This window comes from Peromyscus eremicus, chromosome 9 (assembly GCF_949786415.1).
Source record: "Peromyscus eremicus chromosome 9, PerEre_H2_v1, whole genome shotgun sequence".
Classification (NCBI taxonomy): Eukaryota; Metazoa; Chordata; class Mammalia; order Rodentia; family Cricetidae; genus Peromyscus; species Peromyscus eremicus.
In genome coordinates, this window is record NC_081425.1 from 88687803 (window position 1) to 88704516 (window position 16714).

The following is a 16714-nucleotide window of genomic DNA, read 5'->3' on the forward strand; positions in this document are numbered from 1 at the left end:
CCAGCTTTATTCTCCTCCTTGCCCCGCCTACACTTCCTGCCTAGCAAACGGCCAATCAGTGTTTTATTGATTAATCAGTAACACATTTGCCAAACATCCCACAGCACATAGTACCTGCAAAACTTGTTTACAGAAACTCATTTGTCCATTTATTCACATTCAAAAATTATTAAAATGCAACTTATAATTCATGCACACCCTCATGCTAGGACTCTAGGTTACACAATCAGATATCCTAACCTTTATCAACTCACAGCTTTCAAATACCTTTAATATGCATATGCATGTATCTAATTAAACCCTTCTAATGGGGCAAATGTTAGAATATATACATAGATGACATGTAAGTGTATATTATTTTATAATGTAAAAAAAAGAAATTAAAATTTTAATATATGGTACTTGAATCTTCACTTCCAGAACTAATGGCATGGGGAAACACATACTGTTTAACTAGATGAAGACTTTTAAACATACATTTAGTGGAATCATATAAAAACCACAGTGCCACTTGTTCACAATGTAAATTTTGATGAACAGATTACACATGTCTAAATTTCCACAACTTCTTGTTATTCTAAATACAGAAGCAAAGACAGAAATAGAGGAGATGCTCTCATTTATGATCCTAAAATAGGAGTGTCCAAGGGCAGATAAACTTTACCTGCTTTGAAGCTGAAGATAAAGGCACCTGGGAGATTCCCTGATCGCTGAAATAACTAACTGGACCCATTAAAATGTACTTAGGTGTATTATCACCATCATGTTTTAAAATCACTCTAATGTGTGTTTATTTCTGCAAATATCCTTGGTCAAACACCAGACATCTTCTCTTGTGGGAGAATACTGCACTTAGTATTTCTCTCACTATTCTTTCCAGGTCATTTTCTTATTCAGCCACCACTACCTGCAAGGACTTACTGTTCACTCAGAATTTACTTGAGGCCGGTAAACAAACAATGTCCCAAATCAATCTGTGCAGAGGGGCAGGAGATGCACTTCAGATCCAGGACCATGGGGCCAAACAATCCAGCTCTCAGGACAGCAGTTGTCTAAATAGTTCTAAAGGGGTTATAATAACATAGATACTTTACAAACTGGCTGTGGTGACTCTAAGTCACAGCAGGCATTGAGCACATTGTATTGTGTCTGCCTCAAGGTACACTCAACACTATTACTTCCTTGCCTTGGGATTCACCAATTACTTCCTGCATTTTTAAACTATATTCTTACCTGGATAAAGACTTCTGTTTGGTAATGTTGTCCACTTCTAAAGGTAAATGAAAACTGTATAACAATTATAGAAAATTCTAACTATGAAAATGACATTAATGTTTGGTTTACTTCAGCTGTCAGTTTGGCCATTTTTCAGGTATTGCTTTACTATGAAATGTGAAAATCCTTTTAACATTCATATGACAAATCATTTACTAAATATTCTAGATCCTTATTATGACTTCCTGATGTACCTTACATTAGGAATTTTCAAAACATTTGTGCTTCAAGAGTTGATTATGATTGGTGACTGCTTTCCTTACAACTTTTTCTCATGTTGAAGACATGGGGAGAGTTTAGCCCCTGATTAAAACAACAACACCCCACCATGTACACACAGGGAGAGGGAGAGAGGTAGTTCTTCTACGTACCTTGTTCTGATAACTGTAGTAATGGATGGTTTTCTATCTACATGCTCATGTAGTTAATATTCCCATTTCATCTTTCCTCCTTGCTCTTAAAGCAACACAGCCTTGACTCGTTCATGACAGTGTGTTGGAATTTCAGTGAGACTGATGTTCTCTCCTAAGAGGTTGGTTTGGTAGAACATGAAATTGATTTCTGCCTCCAAGCATCCCTCTCTAGCATCCCAGAAGCCACCACATTTTTTTGTATTTTCAAACTACTTTTTAAATAATCCATTGACAAATAAATGCTGAAACCACCACCTGGCTGTTTTTGTGTTCAACATGCATTTTTGTGTAATTCTGAGTCCTTATAACTCAAAACCTGTCCCAAAATTTACAGGAGGACAATAATTTCCTTCAGTACCAGGTCTTCGTGAGTACAGTTAAGAGATCCAGATTCCAGGAGCTGTTGTTAGTAAACTCCAAGACGACAGCTTCATTTTATCTTCCACTTTGGAATTCACTACTGCTGAGGATCTGGTACAGTGGGCTTTGAACTTACTCTTCAGAATCATGTAGAAAGGGTCACTGTTGAATGAAAGCCCAAGAGAGCCTTGAACCTAGCCTTTCCTTTGCTCCCAGTCTTTTCAGCAGCTAACTCACCCCAAAATCATGAGTTCAGTGATGTCTAGTGTTGTGTGTGTGTATGTGTGTGTATGTACATGTGTGTGTGTGTGTGTCTATGTATGTGTTTGTGCCTCTATGTGTTGGTTGTGTGAGATTTCCAGCTTGTTCTTGTATGTGACCCCCAGGCTAGCTCTCTGGGGGAACTTCCAGGGATTTCCTATCTTCATCTCCAGTCTCTCAGTAGACTCCTTCAGACACAGATGCACCCTAGCATGAATATCAGGTCTTATGTTGCTTCCTGATACTCAAGCTTGCTTCCTTACAAACAAGTGGTAAATTTTCTAATGACTGAACCAAATCATAACCCTATATGTTTGGCGTGATTTCACACTGTTTCAGGTGTTAGAAGTTTCCCCATATGCTTAAAAATTGTAGCCTCTACCAATTTTCATGAAGCTTGTAATTAAAAAAGAAATACATGTAGAGACAATTGGCTAAATAGGCCTGCCTCCCAACATGATGTCCTAAGTTCAAAATCCAGAACATAAATGGTAGAAGGAAAGAAGCAACTCCCTGAATTGGTCCTCTCATCTAAATACACACACACACACACACACACACACACACACACACACACACACAAACACTGACACAGAACCACACACCGGTGTTCATAAAAGGAGTCCATCATTTCTGACACTGAAGCAAAGGGAATCCTCAACAGACTACCAACATTCTTGTACATAAACACTAAACCTCGACACAAGCTCCTTAATCCTCTTAACATCTGTCCAAACTGAGAATTAAATTACCCATTCTTTTAAAAACTGTCCTGTTGCAAGACTGTTTGTCTTCAAGGACATCTCAGCCTATTGCTTTCTCACTGACTCATCAGCTGAGGGGCACACTTACCTAGACAGAACCACAGCTTGGATATCACCATTGTGTCTAAGGACACATAATACAAATCACATTCACTCTCATTGCATCCACAGTATGGCTTTGACCTTGTTACCCTCTGATGTGTCCTTTTTCTTTTTTCACTCTCTCCTATAATTCCCCCTTTACTATCCTAACACCCACCATCCTTCCTATGAGACACTCTACCAAGAACCATCAGCACACAATCACCAGCTGGTCAAGTACAAAGACTCAACATAAACTCACAAAACCCTGCATTTCTCGCAAGCCAACACCTGTCAAGACATCTTGAAATGCATGATGAGCAATCACACACTACTGCCCCTATACCCAGACTATGATTCAGGCCACAGGCTCTGTTCTTCATGAAGCAGAACAGCCTGTGTCCCCATCTCACTCCCACCCAGGCATCAAGTTCTGCCTCTCAGATGCACTCAGGAAAGTTAGTTTGTGCATGAGGACACCAAAGAGGTCATCCTCCTGTCCCTGAGGAAAGCTGGGCTGAACACAGTGGCTTCAAGTCAGTCAACAGAGAACTAGGCATAATGACTACCTGCTGTTCAAATCATTATTAGTATAATGGTCCAAGATTCAATGCAGTTCATTCCTCTAACAGGTCATCATCTGTAGCTGAATGGTCAGTTTCTCCACCTTGTTCATCTCCAGATCCTGCTCAGTGAGGGTTGAGTTGAAATGATGCCTTTCCAGTCATTCCTGGAGGTAGATTAAAAAAGAGTATTTACATAATTGAATGTCATAGGGCAAAGAGAGGTAATGCTAAGTTTAGGGTAAAAGGGCCAAGGAAAGAACTTGACCATGAAGGCCCTGAGATCAGGGCCATGGAAAGAATATTTTGACCTTGACTTGATTCCAAGCCCATGACCAGTTCCAGGAATAAGAATCCTATCAATCTCTGAGCTTGCCCCCTAATCAGTTCACAAAAGTCTCATCAAATCCAGGCCAAACTGGAAAGCTCCACACTCCCAAGAAACCCCTTGTATAGACTGCCTTCTGCTCAGTTCCCTGTGGCTTTTCACCAAAGCAGAGGAGCCACCTTCTTGGGGTTTCCATCTCAATAAGTATCTTGTGTGAGTTATGTTGTGTGGTGTGACTTTGTGGTATTTCTTGTCTCCTGATATCCAGGATACCTTTCAGAGTAGAGCTGTAACACTTGCATTGGGAAACCTCCCCCTACCAGAGCAGAGCTGTTAAATTTGTACTGGGGAAACTTTGCCTGCTCGGCCAGAGCTGTAACACTTCTGTTGGGGAAGCCTTCCCCCTAAAGCTGTAATACTTACACTAAGTACCAAGTAGAGGCCTGGGGAAGAAGTGCTTGGAACCTTAGTAGCTCTGAAAGAACAGGGCAGCTATCTTCAAGCTGGGGCACATAAGCCACATCTGGGTCCCCCACCACAATGGCTAGATATGTGCCTCAACACCCACTGCAGTCCCATGGGCCCTGGAAGCCATGCTGGTTTGGAGTACAACCTCAGTTCATATCTGATGTGGTACAGGAAATCCTGGAGTCCATAGTGCTTAGCACCACCAAGCCTTGACCATCTGTGTCTACTACCAAGAGGAATTGAATGGCTGGAACCTTGGTGAATGCCCAAGGGAGTTAATCTACCTGTTAATAGCATCAGATATCCATAGAACATAAAGGAATCTGCTGAGGGTGAATTTCAGTAACACCCTATCCTGACAGGGATCCCTCATCTATCATCCTGTGCCTCTTGATGCCCTGTTTCCACTCTGAATGAAATTAACGAGCTTCCCCAGCACAGTAGCTGCCGATTTGATAATTTCTGGATCTCTGTCAAACTAACCCCAGAAATCCTTTGTGTCTGCTATTTAGGAACCTAGAGAAGCAGCATAGCCCCATTGTTTCCCAAAGTATCCCAGCAGCTGAGTCCCATTACTGAAGGCCCAGCTCAAGTCCTACCTCCTCCAGGAAGCTCCCCATTCCCTACACAAAACTCACTGTACCTTCCCTTGGAACATTTATTTCTTGATGTTTTATCCTGAGACAGATGACCAGCTTCCTTCTGCCTCTCTCTCTTCTCTAGACTGTCCATTCTTTCCTAAGTAGCTTTCTCAGTCTCACCAAAATGTCTTTGTGAATCCCAGAGGCACAGTACAAATGCCCCAAATGGCAGTTGGTGTTTCTTCAACAGTGGTGACATCAATAGGATGCTCAGGGCTCTCATTAGAATGTTCAGGGAAGGTACTGTTAGGGTCACTGCCAACAGCACTCACCTACCTGCTACCTGCTACTGAGCTCTAATTAACCAATAGTTGCCCTTTCCAGGAGCATTCCCATGGACACAGGGGATGCCATTCTGCACCTCCTCCTTACAAAACCAGAGACCTCTCTCTGCCTCATTAGAACTTTTTCATTACTTATCTGTAGAGAGTTCAAGACTCACTTTTCAAAAACAGCCCAGGGAATGGCTCTTCCCTTCCTAAGATCTCTGATCAATTAGATGAGAAATAAAAGTTTCTAGGAAATGAGGTTAGGAAGTGTACTTGTTTGACCCCAGTGACATGAGGTGTACTGTGTCCTTTTAGATGGTGTATTACACTGACAAGCCATGCTAGCCAAGGTTAGCTATCTCAGGATTACCCGATTCCAGAAACCAAGGGACAAGACCTGCCCTACACACTGCTTCATCTCAGGCAAACCTGACACACAGAAGCATACACATTCAGGAAGTGACTGGCAGAAGAGACTCTGCCCTAGCAGGATCTGAAAGCCCAGTGGAGTCTCACCCCACTCCGTGGCTATCAATTCACCCACCCCTTTATAGGTAGGGGGTGTCTCAGAGGTCAGCTGCTTCTTCTGCCTCCCTGCACAAGACAATTTTCTTGGGCTGATTCACAGTTGCACAGAATGCACCTTGGCTTCAGAGACTTCAGTCCTCTTTTGTCAGAGCCAGAGGAAAACTGGTACTATCCACAAGCACTTAGGGAATGGGGGTGTGTGTGCCCAAGTCACTCCCTGGATGCTGCAGACCTTCATATTGATGGAAATGTCATGCAGGACAAAACTTAGTCATCAGATTCACCAACACTTCCTCACCCTGTGCTGTCAGGAAAGGGACTGTCTCTGTCCTAATACACTGCCTCTAAAAGCTCTCAGGCTACACTGGAGATCTGGGTTCCACTCATGCAGCTGGGACCTCAGACACCTTAGGACTCAAAGGCAGACAGCAATGCTTGGTGACTCCTGCCCTGCTAGTGGTTGTGATATAAAGTATGAGAACCTCAGGCTTTGCCAGGGCAGTTTCCCTCTCCCTGTTTTTAGTGCAACAATTCCTAAAGGAATGGAGTGGGGATGAAGATCAGTGATGGTACTAAAATAGCTCCCCTGATTCCTTCTTCACTCAGAGGGAAAGCAGAAGACCTCCAGCAGAGCAGTCTGTAAGCTCCTGGCTGTGCCAAACTAAACATCAGAAATCCTTGCCTCTGGGTCTACTCTTTAGGAACCCAAAGAAGGATAGGCCCATTGCTTCCCAGAGGAGCTGCTGAGCCCTCTTCCTGGGAGGTCCATGTCAAGTCCAACTCCTCCAGGAAGCTCCCAAACCCCTGTCGAGGAATCACAGTGCCTTCCCCTGGAACATTGATTTCTTGCTGTTTTACACTGAGACCAAAGCCCACCTTCCTTTGGTGTCTCTCTGGTATCTCTGTGCTTTCCATTCTCTCTCTCTAGTAGCCTGCTCAGTCTTTTCAAAATGTCTTTGGTTGAAACACATAGGCACTGGACAAATGCCCCAAGGGTCATTGGTATCTGCACAGCACTGGTAATATCAGAGATGATGCCAGAGCTCTCCAAGATACTAGAGACTGTCTGGGGAAGTAATTGCTAATGTCACACCTTATAGTCCTCACCTCCCTGCTAACTATCTCACACCAAACTGACCTGCAGCCAAGGTGCCCTTTCCAGGAGCCTCTCCATTATCATAGCAGAAGGATAAGAGATAAAGTGTCACCAGCTAGACACAGATGGAGCACTGAGTTCAACCAGATCCTGCCCCCTCAGTGAGCTGAAATGAGATGGAGGGCAGGAAGGCTGCAGGGGATGCTGGGACTGCTGCTCACCTGTGCTCTCTGAGGACTTTTGAGGCCTGTGATGCCTTTCAGGTAGAGAATGGGCATCAGGCAAGACTGTGTCTTCTCCAGCACAGCATCCAGGTACTAGAAGTGGTCCTAATGACTCCAGCTATAATCTTTATTTTCCCAATCCCCTGGCACCTCCACAAAAGTAGCTTGTCACTGAGGGGAACTACTTCTCCAGTTTTATAAAGCAGCCAGAGGGAGGTTTACAAACTCTCTCTGATGCCCCTGAAAGTGGTGGCAGGTGGGAGCTTGCCATAGCACCAATAATTATGCTGGACTCAGGTCTGCCACCATGGTGAGCAAGATAGAAGCTGCACTCCTCTTCCCTGCAGACCCAAGCACAGAAATATGACCAGAATATTCTGCTAAAGGTCTAAGTCCCTGTACTCTTGCTGTGAAGAGACACCATGACCAAGGCAAATCTGATAAAAAAGAGGATTTAATTGTGGGCTTGCTTACAGATTCAGAGATTTACTCCATTACCGTCATGGTGGCACCAATGCTGCTGCAGCAGTAACTGAGAGCTATGTCCTGATCTGCCAAGAGAGAACTGGGCCACCCCTGGCTTCTGAAACCTCAAAGCCCAACCCCCAGTGACACACTTCCTCCAAAAATGCCACACATCCTAATCCTTCTCAAATGATGCCACTCCCTGATGACTAAGCATTCAGATATGGGAGCTTATGGGGAGCATTCTTATTTAAACCACCACAATATCCCTGTTCACAATGTGAGATAGAGCTCATCCTCAGCATAAGTCACTAGGCATCCCTGGATGGCTCAGTTGTCTTATGCATAAAATAGAATGATAATTCTGAACACAAATCCTGTAGGAGAAAAATGCCTGGATTTTTTGGGAGCCACCCGGTACTTCCCCACTCCCTGGTCCCCTCTAACCTATGTTCAGCTGCCATATAACACACTTCCTCTTGCTTTGAGCATTTCAGAGATCTGGTTACTTTCCTTTTTATTTCTTCAAGGAACCTGGCCTCCAGGCAGGTAATATGCTTACTATTGAAGGTGGTGCAAGTGTTACAGCTCTGGAGGGAAAGGTATCCCGACTTGTAGGGTAGTCAGGCCATACCTGCAAGTGTTACAGCTCTGGAGGGAAAGGTATCCTGACTTGTAGGGTAGTCAGGCTATGCCTGCAAGTGTTATAGCTCTGGAGGGAGTGGTATCCTGACTTTTCAGGAAGTCAGGCCACACCAGCAATTGTTACAGCTCTGGAGGGAAAGGTATCCTGACTTGTAGGGTAGTCAGGCTATGCCTGCAAGTGTTACAGCTCTAGAGGGAATGGTATCCTGACTTGTCAGGAAGTCAGGCCATACCAGGAATTGTTACAGCTCTAGAGGGAAAGGTATCCTGACTTGTAGTAAGGCTATACTTACAGCTTGGAAGGGAAGAATCCTAGATACCTACAGCTGTGAGGAGAAAGTATACTGACTTGTTGGAAAGTCAAGGTATAATTGAAGCTGGGATGCAGTGGGAGATGGTCTCCAGATAGGATGTAGCAATGTTACTTCCCTCTGAGAGAGAGTCATTACAGGTGAGTTCTGCTCTGCCCCTTTCCCCTCAAGAGAGCTTCCCAGCAGAGGTATCCTTTTCTTCTGCTGCTCTGCTCCAGATATGGTGATATTTTATTTGTACTGAAATGTGATTTTATTTGTATGTTAATAAATAAAGTTGCCTGGGGGTCAGAACTAATAGCAAGCCATCACAGAAGCTGAGTGGTTGTGGTGCACGCCTTTAATCCCAGCAAAGCTAGGTATATCTCTGTGTGTTCAAGGATACATCCAGCATTGGAGACACACGCCTTTAATCTCAATACCAACCATAGAAGATTTGGAGGTCTGTACAGCCAGGCAGTGACTAGGAGGTCATGTGGTTGGGTTTACAACCAATGAGGAGGCAGAACAGAAACTCTATAAAAAAAGACAGACACAGGAAGTGGGTCTCTTTCAGAGAGGTAGGACCACTGCGATAGTGAAGGTAAGGTGTTTAGCTCTTAGCTATTGCTCTGACCTCTTGGCTTTTATCTCTGTATTGGCTCTGTATTTCTTTTTTTGTTTTTTGTTTTGTTTTTTGTTTTTTTTCGAGACAGGGTTTCTCTGTGTAGTTTTGCGCCTTTCCTGGAACTCACTTGGTAGTCCAGGCTGGCCTCGAACTCACAGAGATCCTCCTGGCTCTGCCTCCCGTGTGCTGGGATTAAAGGCGTGCGCCACCACCGCCCGGCTGGCTCTGTGTTTCTTAATTAATAAGACGGTTGGTTACTTCTACACCCCTATGGAAATGTCCCAACAGAGATATCCTTTTGTTTTCATCTCTGGCCCAAGGTGTTACTTCTGGTTTGCTCTGCAAAAGAAGAACCCCTCCCAGAAATGTAGCAATCTGCTCGGGCTCTGACATAAAGTTGTTAATTCTGCCAACTACCAAGGGAGCTTCCCAGCAGAAATATCTGTTTCTTCTTCTGCACTGCTCTGCTCTGCTCCCAAAGGAGCTTCCCAGCAATCAAAAGATCTTCACCAAAAAATCTTTTAAGAAAGAGATTTGTTTTTGAAGGTGGAATCCAAGAGAAGAGCTGCCTCTGCAAGGTTGGAGAAGAACAGCTGATAAATGAACAGACATAGGTGCTTAGGTATGGAGTTTTTTTTCAGGGAGAAGATATTTCTGCTCAGGGATTGGTTGGTTCCTGCTCAGGGATTGGTTGGTTTAGTTGGTCAAGGACAGAGTTGGCTCTGATTTCAGGGCCAAAGTGTATTTCTTTCACTGACCCTTTTTAGACTTTTGGCTCTAATTTCAGGGCCAGGGTGTATATCTTTGACTGTTTCTGGTTCTAGGGACAAAGTGTGTTTCTTTGGCTGTAGTTTCAGGGTCAGGGTGTGTTTCTTTGGTTCTGGTTACAGTACTAAAGTGATTCTTTCACTGGCTTGGCTTTCAGGACTAGGGTGTGTTTCTTTCACTGGCTCTGGTTTCAGGGCCAGGGTGGGTTTTTTGGGTGACCATTTTACCCTACACCCAAGCTTCTCCAGATGGCTCTACACAACCAGTCTTGGTCCTGGCACTCCTCTCTACAAATTGGCCAGAAAAGCAAGCTCTTGAGAGTTATGGGAAATTTTGGCTAGTTGAGTTTATTCCAATGATGAGAAGGAATACGGCTCAGAGCAGGCACATGCACACAGAAATGAGTGGCCCTGGGAACTTTCCAACAATAATATGGTAGCAGTTGTTTGGGAAAAGAGTGCTATCATCCCATGTCATTTGATTTCTCTGGTTTCAAGGACTGTGAACTGTACCTGCTCTCTAAGCTTCCTTTATTCATGCAGGCAGCTTCTCTCTCCTGCAGTGACATCTATGACAGACTGTCACAGCATTACGAAAGTTGATAACCACTGCCACAGAGGGTCTTGTTGACATGCAGATTCCTGAGCTTTGGCCTAGAATCTATGGCCAGGCTAATAGATAATAAGCCTTCTCTGTACACTGTTCAATTGATCAGTAAGATTCCATTGAACCAGGACCCCATGAAGTCCCTCTAGGAAGTGTCCAGTTGCTTATGACTACATGTAAGCTAGAGGAATATCCCTAGCTTATACCTGTAGCTGAAGATTTCCTGTGTCCCAGCCTGCCAGAGGTCATGACAAATCTCTCTCACCTGCCAGTCCCACAGCCACTGGGACCCAAGTAAACACACAGAGGCTTACATTATTTATGAACTGTATGGCCATTAGCTCAAGTTTATTACTGACTAGCTCTTACACTTAAATTAACCCATAATTCTTATTTATGTTTACCCACATGGCTTGGTATCTTTTCTCAGTTCTGTCCTCACATCTTGCTTCTCATAGTGGCGGCTGCAAAGTCTCCTGACTCAGCCTTCCTGTTCCCAGAATTCTCCTCTTTCTTTGTCCCCCCTATACTGTACTTCCTGCCTGGCTACTGGCCAATCAGCATTTTATTTATCAACCAAATCACATTTACAGCATACAGAAAGACATCTCCAGCATATACCTAAGGCTTTCATGTCCAGAGGCCAAGTAATTGTTTCCAAGGCCTTGGCTCTGCTGGGTGGCTAGGGAGGGCTCTGCCTGCTGCAGAAAATCCAGGCTGGTCTATCAAATAAGAGGCTTCAACTCCCCAATTGCTACATGTTTTGGGAGACAGAACCTGAGAGCACACAGGGCCAATTCAGGCCATGTTTCCACATATTGTTCCATCAGCTCTCTCAACTGTGAAGACAGGCTGTTCTTCATTTTTATTTATATTATTGTCTTAGGGAGGGTCTCTTGTCGCCCAAGATTGAATCAGCCTCCTAATTGTTCTGTCAGTACTTCCTGGTGCTGGAATCAGTGGCATGTCACCACACCACCATACCTGGTAGCTCATCTTTATAGGATGTTCTCTTCAGTGTTACCCCTCCGGGCCTGCTGACACTTATAACCTCCCATAATTGTCAGCTGAATTTTACTATTAAGGGAAGAAAAAGACAGATTGTTAACAGCTAACAATAATATTAATAGAGCTGAACGGTGGTGGCACACGCCTTTAATCCCAGCACTCGGGAGGCAAAAGCCAGGCAGATCTCTGTGAGTTCAAGGCCAGCCTGGTCTCCAAAGCAAGTTCCAGGAAAGGCGCAAAGCTACACAGAGAAACCCTGTCTTGAAAAACCAAAATAATAATAATAATAATAATAATAATAATAATAATATTAATAGAATGCAGTAAGTGCTAAATGGTAGTGGAATGTGACAGAGACAGCAGGGAAGGAAGGGGGAAAGACATTGTCTCCCCTCTACTGTCACAACATTGTCAATGGTTTCTCACTGAGGGTCTCTATCCATTTAGAAAACATCAGAGATGTGTGTGTGTGTGTGTGTGTGTGTGTGTGTGTGTGTGCACGCTCATTGTCACGCACAGAACCAAGTCTTCATCCTTGCTCTATGTGAAACAAACCTTCCAGAACATCCAAAGCCTTTGTGGCCCCCCCAGCATCATTCTGGCAGGCTCATGTTCTTTCATCCAACATTTGTTTAGAAATCTCGACAGAAACATGGCTTTTCTACATCATTTCCCCATAAATGTCTGTGTCACTTGACAAGACTAGGTTGAGAGTTGCCAGGTATGGAATTCTGTTCTCAAAACTTTAATACATTTATTCATCTGTATATTTATATATGTGTTTGCATACATGTGCCAGAGCATGGTTGTGGGTTAATGGACAAGTTTCAGCCATTAGTTCTCTATCTCACCATGTTCATCCCAGGGTCATACTCAGGAGTGCTAATTCTGTGAATTCCTTGGCTCTGGGTGGTGTATAGACTGCTCACAGCTAAGAGGAATGTGGATGACAACAGAAGGCAATGATAGTGACCTGGACCAAATTTGAATCATTCATAACATGTCATCCTCATTAGAGGAGTCTGTTAGCATCAGTGAGGCATGGGCAAGCCATAGAGACTGTCTTGACATTCACAACAGTGTATGGGCTCTTGGAGAGAATAAGAAAGAGACAATAAACGTTAGTGAGGCATCTCTAGAAGATGTGTTGGGGCATTTGGGGAGTAACAAAGGTTAGCAAATCTACAAATTTAAGATGACCACATTCTCTTAATCTGTTTTTCTCATAATGATTTGATATTGGCCTTCTTTATTTCTATGGTTCCTTATTGCCAAACTAAAATAAGAAAAAGTCCAAAATCACTCGAATGGAACACGTAGTAATATATTGATATGAGTGCATCATATGAAGATATTCTAGCATAAATGAGAAATGGGAAGAAAGTTGTCTTAATTTCAGTGGGTCAAGACCTGGCACCCCCTTCTACATGCAACTCAGAGAACAATTTCTGGCAGATTTTTTTATTCTTTCTATCAATAAGGTGGGTCCCAGGGATATAAATGCATGTCTCCAGGCTTGTCTACATTACCTTTACCTGCTTAGACATTTTCCAGTCCATCATCAAAGCCACAGATTTTAATAAGCTGCATATCTCTGTATATGGTCTCTGTGTATATCTATCCTACTTTGGAAATATTTATCCTCAAAATGAATGTTTGTCACAGTTAACAAAGGGCAAGAATCAGAGTTGGGAGAATTTTAAAGCTTCTACGATAACTAACAGTTTGATGTATTTCACTTCATAGGATGTAACAGGGTGAATATTCCATCCCTGTTATAAATAATGTACTAATTTTGAACCTAACATATTGCACGTGCTAGGGAAGTATTCTGTCTCCAAGTTATATTCCTGGCTTGTAACTCCATTCATCTGCTACAGCTACTACAGGGCAGACATCAAGATGAGCTTTAACTGTCTATTTGGCCCCCATAAGAATGGCCATGTGAGTAGCTGACAGAATGCTTTGAAGACTAGGCATGCTTATCTGAGATAGAAGAAGCGCGCCAGTACACATTACACACTCTACACAGTTTAGTCTGAGAATAGTTCATAGTAAACTGTTATCTCCCTCCACAAATGCAAGAAGAAGAAACCGTGTTAATCTATCTGTAGCATTTATCAAAAGAACCAAAGATATGCTGAAGATTCACAAGGAAGTAAGGCATTAGTGAACACAGACTCCTTCCCAATAATGGAAAGATGGACAGGGAGACACATGCCACAGTTCAGTGATTGGTAGTGTAGGATGAATGAAGTCTCAGCTGGTTCCAGTGTGTCTACAGGTATTATGTCAGAGTCAGTGAAGAATGAGAAAGTGACCAATGAAAGGGAAGAACTGAAATGAACCACCTGCTTCTCTGGCTTTAGAGATCTTAAAAGCTATGGTTTGAGAGAAACAGACTTGAATTTACAAGGATAATTGCTTCATATATTAACTCTCTGACTTACTGTGAGTCTCAGGTCAGATCCATTCCAGGAGAACTTCAGAAGGATAAAGCCCACATCTGAAAGAAACTTTTCCTCAATACACTGTGACTTCTGCTGTGGTGAAAGAGTAGCATCAACCATCCCTCTCCCTTTCAGGCCTTGCAGAGACACACTCTCCGCCAGAGGCATGTGGCTTTTGCTGTAGATACCATCCACCCAGACAAATGTGAAGTTTCCACTTAACACTGCTTAGCTGGTGCATCACAGGTATATCTTACCCCATCTCCATCCCAGGTGGGTCTTAAAAGTCTGCATTTCATCTGATGGGCCTACTCTGCATTATCATCTAAATGAGAGGTGACATAACTGCTCCAACTCTGACTTAAGAGATGCTGAGCGATGATCCTGAGCCCGGGAGCACTCTGCTTGAATGCATGGTATCCCAAGTAATCTCTCATACCTACCTCATGGTCCTGTCCCTACAGTTCTCCAGAAATATCTCTTTTCGGTTAGGTGTAATCCAGTCCAACTAATACACTAGATAGGCTAGAAGGACAAAAGTCAAGTGCAGGGGCTGGAGAGATCATTCATCATTTAAGAGGATGTGTAGCTCTCCCAGAGGACCCAGAAATCAGCTAACAATCTTCTGTGACCGCAGTTCCATGGAGAATCCATTACCCTTTCTGGCTTCAAGGCAAACTGATTGCTTGTGGTGCATAGAAAGCAGGCAAAATGCCCATATTCATAAATACAAGTAAATGAATCTCCAAAAAATTCCATGCAAAATGAATAGTCAAGGCAACAGCACATTAAAAAGACCACATCTCAATATGTCTTAGAAGGTTACTACCCCTGCATTGCCACTGTCACTGGTGCTGTATTTCAGGAAAAGAAAGGCAGACAGCTATAGGTTTCCTCATTTCTTCTATACTCCTGTAACAAATGTTCTCACTTCCTGAGATGCATTAGAAAACATAGGTGTATTTCTGAAAAATCTGATATGAATGATCACGTCATGAACATGTGTGTACCTATTCTCCGTTTTTGAAGTAGCTAGACATGTGAAGTCAGGTGTTTAACGTGGATCTTTTTCCATCATGAAGTGGATATACATGGAGTAGGCCATGCGATTCACACCCAAGATACCATCTTGGTTTGTAACCCTGTCTACCTGAGAACTCACAGTGTAGCCTAAGCTTCCTGGGACTTGCAGAGATCCACCTCTGTCTGTTGAGTTCTAATGTTACAGGAGTGTGACACCGCACCTGACTACAAAGCTACTTTCAGAATGAAGAGAATGTCCCAGGTTTAGCTGTCCCCCATGGGAGAACTTACCCTGTTGGAGGAGGGCAGGAGGGGTGGGGGGAATGTGGTAGGCAGGAGAGGGAGGAGCGATGAGAGTTGGATCTGTGGTTGGTAAGTAAGTTCACTAAAAAATTTAAAGGAAAGAATGAAGAGTTGGAAATTATTTTTTATTTGTGAAATAACAGAAATTTGAATGAATAGGGCCTTAAAGGGATGCTTAGTATATCCAGTGTATAGCATTAGCAAAATATAAAATCAAAGAAAGAACAAAGACCAAAAAAATAAAAAAACAGCAAAACAAAACAAAGAACAACAAAACCTAAGTTCATGCAAACCCCAAAACAAACCAAAACTATTTACATAAGAAGCTTTCTCTTCATGCAGATGTCCTACACTCTGTGGCTGGCTTTGGACACAAGTTGGAAGACAACCCTGAATTGAAATACCCTCTTCAAGACAAGTGTGGTCATGCCACTTTGGGGCTTCTAGGTTAAGTCCTTGCCAAAGTTGATCTTATACCATGTTGGCCACTATATGATTCTGTCTGCCAACCTGTGTCTGTGTGCCCATTCAAGAGCAAAAAATGACACGGGGAGCATCTGTTACCAAAAGACATAACATCTCATGGTGACATCCTTCCTAAATCATCTCTCAGAACAATTCACTTCACCATCACATGTGCATGAAATTGAGTAGTTCCCACAATGGACTGGAGTGAGAATATGATGCTTCCTTTGTGTGGTCTGTCTGGATAGCAGCATGACATCAACACAGTCTCTGTTGACATATCTCCCTCCACATATGAAAGGCTCAACACTCAGTCAGCTACCAAAAGTTTGTAGTGATAAACTTCAGAGTAACTATGAGCAGAAACATATTCTCTCCATGTTGTTGTGGCCCTCACTGGGAACACTTGCTGGTAGATGTCATCTTTTTCTGCATAACTCTTGGTGTTTATTTTTTGAATCTCAAGCATCTTCTTGATGGTTTCTTTATTCCATAACTAATGAGTCAACAGACACATGGATCAGATTATGGATGGATGACCTGCAGGGCAGATGATATTTGCCTCACTGGTGATTTCACAACTAGTAGTACATGTCTTGTTCTGAGGAGGCCTTGATCATAGAGTGGAGAGTGTCAGGGTTTCTAGTTGACAATGGATTCCTTCAGCCTCCTCAGTTCTCATAAAGGGTGCTGTGAGAGAAGAAAAGGCAATCAGATCTAAAAACAGCCTTGCTGGATCACTAGCTAGATAAATTAAGTGCCTATTCACAGATAGGAAACCAGAATCAAGGA

The 16714-nt window shown here is 43.2% G+C and overlaps 2 protein-coding genes across 6 annotated transcripts in view; one reads left to right on the forward strand and one right to left on the reverse strand.

Moving 5' to 3' along the window:
- Window positions 1–16714, forward strand: part of LOC131919654 (disks large homolog 5-like) — a 406205-nt gene that overhangs the window by 31870 nt on the left and 357621 nt on the right. Inside the window, exon 5 of one of the 3 annotated variants that reach the window (XR_009381326.1) lies at window positions 15800–16224. The exons of the other annotated variants lie outside the window; for them this stretch is intronic. The gene's annotated coding sequence lies outside the window, so the exon portion shown is untranslated. Of the gene's footprint in view, window positions 1–15799; window positions 16225–16714 lie in introns of those variants that run through there. 3 annotated transcript variants of the gene reach the window in all.
- LOC131919649 (disks large homolog 5-like) overlaps window positions 15562–16714 on the reverse strand; it is a 36199-nt gene continuing 35046 nt past the window's right edge. For all 3 annotated transcript variants that reach the window (XM_059274026.1, XM_059274025.1, XM_059274024.1), the window contains one exon: window positions 15562–16612. The gene's annotated coding sequence lies outside the window, so the exon portion shown is untranslated. The remainder of the gene's footprint in view (window positions 16613–16714) is intronic.